At 41.6% G+C, this 7,500-nt stretch overlaps 1 pseudogene; it reads left to right on the top strand.

Annotated features, from left to right (window-relative positions):
• The window catches only part of LOC123731703 (E3 ubiquitin-protein ligase NEURL1B-like), a 14,933-nt pseudogene extending 7,515 nt beyond the window's left edge, over window positions 1-7,418 (top strand).
• The last annotated feature ends 82 nt before the right edge of the window (window positions 7,419-7,500 follow it).

Here is a 7,500-nt window from a genome sequence, read left to right as displayed (position 1 = left end):
CCAAGACACAGCCATCACCATCTCACAGTCACCTTCAGCCAATCCCTCCACAGTCACCTTCAGCCAAGGCACAGCCACCACCCTCACACAGTCACCTTCAGCCAAGACACAGCCATCACCCCCACACAGTCACCTTCAGCCAAGACACAGCCAACACCCTCACACAGTCACCTTCAGCCAAGACATAGCCATCACCCCCACACAGTCACCTTCAGCCAAGGCACAGCCACCCCCTCACACAGTCACCTTCAGCCAAGACACAGCCATCACCCTCACACAGTCACCTTCAGCCAAGAGACAGCCAACACCCTCACACAGTCACCTTCAGCCAAGACACAGCCATCACCCTCACACAGTTACCTTCAGCCAAGACATTCACCCTCACACAGTCACCTTCAGCCAAGACGGAAAAGCTGTTAGTACCATAGTTGTATGGTATATAAACTGATAATGTAGGGGACAGTTTGATTATACAAACTGATAATGTAGGGGAACAGTTTGTTATATAAACTGATAATGTAGGGGACAGTTTGTTATATAAACTGATAGGGACAGTTTGTTATATAAACTGATAATGTAGGGACAGTTTTTGTGTATATAAACTGATAATGTAGGGGACAGTTTGTGTATATAAACTGATAATGTAGGGGACAGTTTGTTATATAAACTGATAATGTAGGGGACAGTTTGAATATATAAACTGATAATGTCTGGGACAGTTTGTTATTATAAACTGATAATGTATGGGACAGTTTGTGTATATAAACTGATAATGTAGGGACAGTTTGTTATATAAACTGATAATGTAGGGGGACAGTTTGTTATATAAACTAATAATGTAGGGGACAGTTTGTGTACATAAACTGATAATGTTGGGGACAGTTTGTTATATCAACTGATAATGTAGGGACAGTTTGTTATATAAACTGATAATGTAGGGGACAGTTTGTGTATATAAACTGATAATGTAGGGGACAGTTTGTTATATAAACTGATAATGTAGGGACAGTTTGAATATATAAACTGATAATGTCTGGGACAGTTTGTTATATAAACTGATAATGTATGGGTCAGTTTGTGTATATAAACTGATAATGTAGGGGACAGTTTGTTATATAAACTGATAATGTAGGGGACAGTTTGTTATATAAACTAATAATGTAGGGGACAGTTTGTGTACATAAACCGATAATGTGGGGGACAGTTTGTTATATAAACTGATGGAATGTAGGGGACAGTATTTGTTGTATAAAACTGATAATTTAGGGGACAGTTTGTGTATAAAACTGATAGTTAGGGGACAGTTTGTGTATATAAACTGATAATGTAGGGGACAGCTTGTTATATAAACTGGATAATGAAGGGGACAACAGTCGTATCATATAAACTGATAAGTTGGGACCCACAAGTCTGCTACAAAACCGACAACGCACTGGGACAGTTTATGTATAAAAACTGATAATGTAGGGACATGTCTGTTGAGAGTGCAAACTAATAAATGTAGGGGACAGTTTGTGTACATAAACTGATAATGTAGGGGACAGTTGTTGTTGTACAAACGCCGATAATGGGGATAGAGTTTGTTATATAAACCGATAATGTAGGGACAGTTTGTGCGCAAAACTGATAATGTAGGGGACAGTTTGTTATATAAACCGATAATGTAGGGGACAGTTTGTGTATATAAACTGATAATGTTTGGGACAGTTTGTGTATATAAACTGATAATATAGGGGACAGTTTGTTATAAAACTGATAATGTAGGGACAGTTTGAGTATATAAACTGATAATGTACGGGACACTTGTTATACAAACTGATAATGTAGGGGACAGTTTGTCGTATATAAACTGATAATGTAGGGGACAGTTTGTTGGTATAAACTGATAATGTAGGGGACAGTTTGTTATATAAACTAATAATGTAGGGGGGACAGTTTGTGTGTTACATAAACTGATAATGTAGGGGACAGTTTGTTATATAAACTGATAATGTAGGGGACAGTTTGTTATATAAACTGATAATGTAGGGGACAGTTTGTGTATATAAACTGATAATGTAAGGGGACACGTTTGTGTATATAAACTGATAATGTAGGACAGTTTGTGTATATAAACTGATAATGTCTGGGACAGCTTTGTTATATAAACCTTGTATAATGTAGGGGACAGTTTGTTATATAAACTGATAATGTAGGGGACAGTTTGAGTATATAAACTGATAATGTAGGGGACACTTTGTGTATATAAACTGATAATGTAGGGGACAGCTTGTTATATAAACTGATAATGTAGGGGACAGTTTGTGTATATAAACTGAAAATGTAGGGGACAGTTTGTGTATATAAACTGATAATGTAGGGGACAGCTTGTTATATAAACTGATAATGTAGGGGACAGCTTGTTATATAAACTGATAATGAAGGGGACAGTTTGTGTATATAAACTGATAATGTAGGGGACAGCTTGTTATATAAACTGATAATGTAGGGGACAGTTTGTGTATATAAACTGATAATGTGGGGACAGTTTGTTATATAAACTGATAATGTAGGGGACAGTTTGTTATATAAACTGATAATGTAGGGGACAGTTTGTTATTAAAACTGATAATGTAGGGGACAGTTTGTTATATAAACTGATAATGTAGGGGACAGTTTGTTATATAAACTGATAATGTAGGGGACAGTTTGTTATTAAACTGATAATGTAGGGGACAGTTTGTTATATAAACTGATAATGTAGGGGACAGTTTGTTATTAAACTGATAATGCAGGGGACAGTTTGTTATTAAACTGATAATGTAGGGGACAGTTTGTTATTAAACTGATAATGTAGGGGACAGTTCAGCTGTGCTTCCAATTCTAATGAAGCTCAGCCTACTTCCCCTGCCATCAGCAGAGTGCAGATAGGAGCTGAGTGAGACCGTTATATTAGACGGCGTCGCTTCAATAATTTAAGCCTTTAAGTGGCTCATAGCACAAACATTTTGGGTTTCACTGAAATAGAGGATCTTTCTCAGCAGTGTTACGCTGCTAGACATCACACTGTAGAAACCGAGAAAGGCTGGGGTCTAGGCTGGGGTCTAGGCTGGGGTCTAGGCTGGGGTCTAGGCTGGGGTCTGGGGGTCTAGGCTGGGGTCTAGGCTGGGGTCTGGGCTGGGGTCTGGGGTCTGGGCTGGGGTCTAGGCTGGGGTCTGGGCTGGGGTCTGGAGGCTGGGGTCTAGGCTGGGGTCTAGGCTGGGGTCTGGGCTGGGGTCCTTGGGGTCTGGGCTGGGGTCTAGGCTGGGGTCTGGGGTCTAGGCTGGGGTCTGGGCTGGGGTCTGGGCTGGGGGTCTAGGCTGGGGTCTGGGGTCTAGGCTGGGGTCTGGGCTGGGGTCTGGGCTGGGGTCTAGGCTGGGGTCTGGGCTGGGGTCTAGGCTGGGGTCTGGGGTAGGCTGGGGTCTGGGCTGGGGTCTAGGCTGGGGTCTAGGCTGGCGTCTAGGCTGGGGTCTGGGGTCTGGGCTGGGGTCTGGGCTGGGGTCTGGGCTGGGGTCAAGGCTGGGGTCTGGGGTCTGGGCTGGGGGTCTAGGCTGGGGTCTAGGCTGGGGTCTAGGCTGGGGTCTGGGCTGGGGTCTGGGCTGGGGTCTAGGCTGGGGTCTAGGCTGGGGTCTGGGCTGGGGTCTGGGGTCTGGGCTGGGGTCTGGGCTGGGGTCTGGGCTGGCTCTAGGCTGGGGTCTGGGGTCTGGGTGGGGTCTGGGCTGGGGTCTGGGCTGGGGTCTGGGCTGGGGTCAAGGCTGGGGTCTGGGGTCTGGGCTGGGGTCTGGGGTCTGGGTTGTTCTGCTTTGCTCCAGAAGGAACGAGATGTTGCTAGTGAATGAGCAGTCTCTTTAATACAACCTACTGCTCACCTACCCTTCTCTTGTTCTCCCTCTATCTCTCCCTCTCCCTCTCTCTCTTTCCCAGAGAGCAAGTTTGCAGAGAGTGTGGGGTCCAGTTGTCTGTCTGCGGCCCGTCTCAGTGCCTACCTCCTCAGAGCAGCCACGACTCCGTAAACTACAACAACAACCAGCTTGAGAACAACCAGGCCGCCGCTAAAATGGCGACGTTGCAGCTCAACAACTACAGCTCAAATTCTGTAAGTTCTTTGTCTATATATTCTATCTGTATATTGTGTTGATGGACTATATATTCTATCTGTATATTGGACTATATATTCTATCTGTATATTGTGTTAATGGACTATATATTCTATCTGTATATTGTGTTAATGGACTATATATTCTATCTGTATATTGTGTTAATGGACTATATATACTATCTGTATATTGTGTTAATGGACTATATATTCTGTCTGTATATTGGACTATATATACTATCTGTATATTGTGTTAATGGACTATATATTCTATCTGTATATTGTGTTAATGGACTATATATTCTATCTGTATATTGGACTATATATTCTATCTGTATATTGTGTTTATGGACTATATATTCTATCTGTATATTGTGTTTATGGACTATATATTCTATCTGTATATTGTGTTAATGGACTATATATTCTATCTGTATATTGTGTTTATGGACTATATATTCTATCTGTATATTGTGTTTATGGACTATATATTCTATCTGTATATTGGACTATATATTCTGTCTGTATATTGTGTTTATGGACTATATATTCTATCTGTATATTGTGTTAATGGACTATATATTCTATCTGTATATTGTGTTAATGGACTATATATTCTATCTGTATATTGGACTATATATTCTATCTGTATTTGTGTTTATGGACTATATATTCTGTCTGTATTTGTGTTGATGGACTATATATTCTATCTGTATATTGTGTTTATGGACTATATATTCTGTCTGTATTTGTGTTTATGGACTATATATTCTGTCTGTATATTGTGTTTATGGACTATATATTCTATCTGTATATTGTGTTAATGGACTATATATTCTGTCTGTATTTGGACTATATATTCTATCTGTATATTGTGTTTATGGACTATATATTCTATCTGTATATTGGACTATATATTCTGTCTGTATATTGTGTTTATGGACTATATATTCTATCTGTATATTGTGTTAATGGACTATATATTCTATCTGTATATTGTGTTAATGGACTATATATTCTATCTGTATATTGTGTTTATGGACTATATATTCTGTCTGTATTTGTGTTTATGGACTATATATTCTATCTGTATATTGTGTTTATGGACTATATATTCTGTCTGTATTTGTGTTTATGGACTATATATTCTGTCTGTATATTGTGTTAATGGACTATATATATATTATTGTGGCACCATCATGTCACCAGGTCTAATTCCTGGTGCATGTCAAGTACACTACTGTTCAAAGGTTTGGGGTCACTTAGAAATGTCCTTGTTTTTGAAAGAAAAGCAAATTTTTTGTACATTAAAATAACATCAAATTGATCCAGAAATACAGTGTAGACATTGTTAATGTTGTAAATTACTATTGTAGCTGGAAACGGCTGATTTTTAATGGAATATCTACATAGGCGTACAGAGGCCCATTATCAGCAACCATCACTCCTGTGTTCCAATGGCACGTTGTGTTAGCTAATCCAAGTTTATCATTTTAAAAGGCTAATTGATCATTAGAAAATGAATGAGGAAAGGTACCAAATCATTTCTGCAGCATTGAAGGTCCCCAAGAAGACAGCGCCCTCAATCATTCTTAAATGGAAGAAGTTTGGAACCACCAAGACTCTTCCTAAAGCTGGCCGCCCGGCCAAACTGAGCAATTGTGGGAATAGAAAGAGGAGTGGGAGGCCCCGGTGCACAACTGAGCAAGAGGACAAGTACATTAGAGTGTCTAGTTTGAGAAACAGATACCACACAAGTCCTCAACTGGCAGCTTCATTAAATAGTACCCGCAAAACTTAGTCTCAACGTCAACAGTGAAGAGTCGACTCCAGCATTCTGGCCTTCTAGGCAGAGTTGCAATAGAAAAAGCCATATCTCAGACTGGCCAATAAAAATAAAAGATTAAGATGGGCAAAAGAACACAGACACTGGACAGAGGAACTCTGCCTAGAAGGCCAGCATCCCGGAGTCGCCTCTTCACTGTTGACGTTGAGACTGGTGTTTTGCGGGAACTATTTAATGAAGCTGCCAGTTGAGGACTGGTGAGGCGTCTGTTTCTCAAACTAGACACTCTAATGTACTTGTCCTCTTGCTCAGTTGTGCACCGCCCTCCACTCCTTTTTCTATTCTGGTTAGAGCCAGTTTGTGCTGTTCTGTGAAGGGAGTAGTACACAGCGTTGTATGAGATCTTCAGTTTCTTGCCAATTTCTCAAATGGAATAGCCTTCATTTCTCAGAACAAGAATAGACTGACGAGTTTCAGAAGAAAGTAATTTGTTTCTGGCCATTTTGAGCCTGTAATCGAACCCATAAATGCTGATGCTTCAGATACTCAACAAGTCTAAAGAAGGCCAGTTTTCAGCTGTGCTAACATAATTGCAAAAGGGTTTTCTAATAATCAATAAGCCTTTTAAAATGATAAACTTGGATTAGCTAACACAACGTGCCATTGGAACACAGGAGTGATGGTTGCTGATAATGGGCCTCTTACGCCTATGTAGATATTCCATTAAAAATCAGCCGTTTCCAACTACAATAGTCATTTACAACATTAACAATGTCTACACTGTATTTCTGATCAATTTGATGTTATTTTATTGGACAAAAATTAGCTTTTCTTTCAAAAACAAGGACATTTCTAAGTGACCCCAAACCTTTGAACGGTAGTGTAAATGCACCTGGTGAATAAATGTGTTTCGGATTCTGACACCTTACAGCTCAACAACTACAGCCAGATGATCCCCTGTTGTACCACATCTTCCGCCACCACATCATCCTCATCATCATCCGTCCCATTCTCCGCCCCCGGTTGGTCCGAGCCGGGCTCCCTCGCAGCTCGACACCGACCTCCACTTCCATCCAGTCCGTGGCCCGGACGTCATCCTGTCAGCTGACCGCTCTGCAGCGTGTATCCACTTCCTGAGTCTTCGAGGACTCTGGTGTTCTCAGATCGCCCCCCTACGGGTCAGGGAGACGCTCTACGTCGAGGTCGGTCATCTCGGCCTGCCTTACTTCGGGCGCTCCTTTTGGACTGACCTCCTGCGATCCGGGGTCCCTCCATGCTGGGGAACTTCCTGCCGACCCAGAGGTGCTGCTGGACAGGAAGGAGTACTGGGTGGTGTACCGCGGATTCCCAATGCCCTGCTCTCGGGACGTTCTGTCCTTCAGCCTGACACCCAGCGGTGAGGTGCATCATGGGGGTCAATGGGGCGGCCAGAGGGGAGGCTGTTGTGTGTCGATTCATCACAGAAACTCTGGGCCTTCTTTACCCTGCATGGAGTGGTCAACAGACTCAGGATACTGGGTAGGTTATTCACATACACTATAAAAAATGTAATATCACATTTACATAAGTATTCAGACCCTTTAACTGAAAGTAATTTTTG

The sequence above is a fragment of the Salmo salar genome, unplaced genomic scaffold, assembly GCF_905237065.1.
Source record: "Salmo salar unplaced genomic scaffold, Ssal_v3.1, whole genome shotgun sequence".
NCBI classification, from domain to species: Eukaryota; Metazoa; Chordata; class Actinopteri; order Salmoniformes; family Salmonidae; genus Salmo; species Salmo salar.
This window is presented reverse-complemented; position numbering and strand designations above follow the sequence as displayed.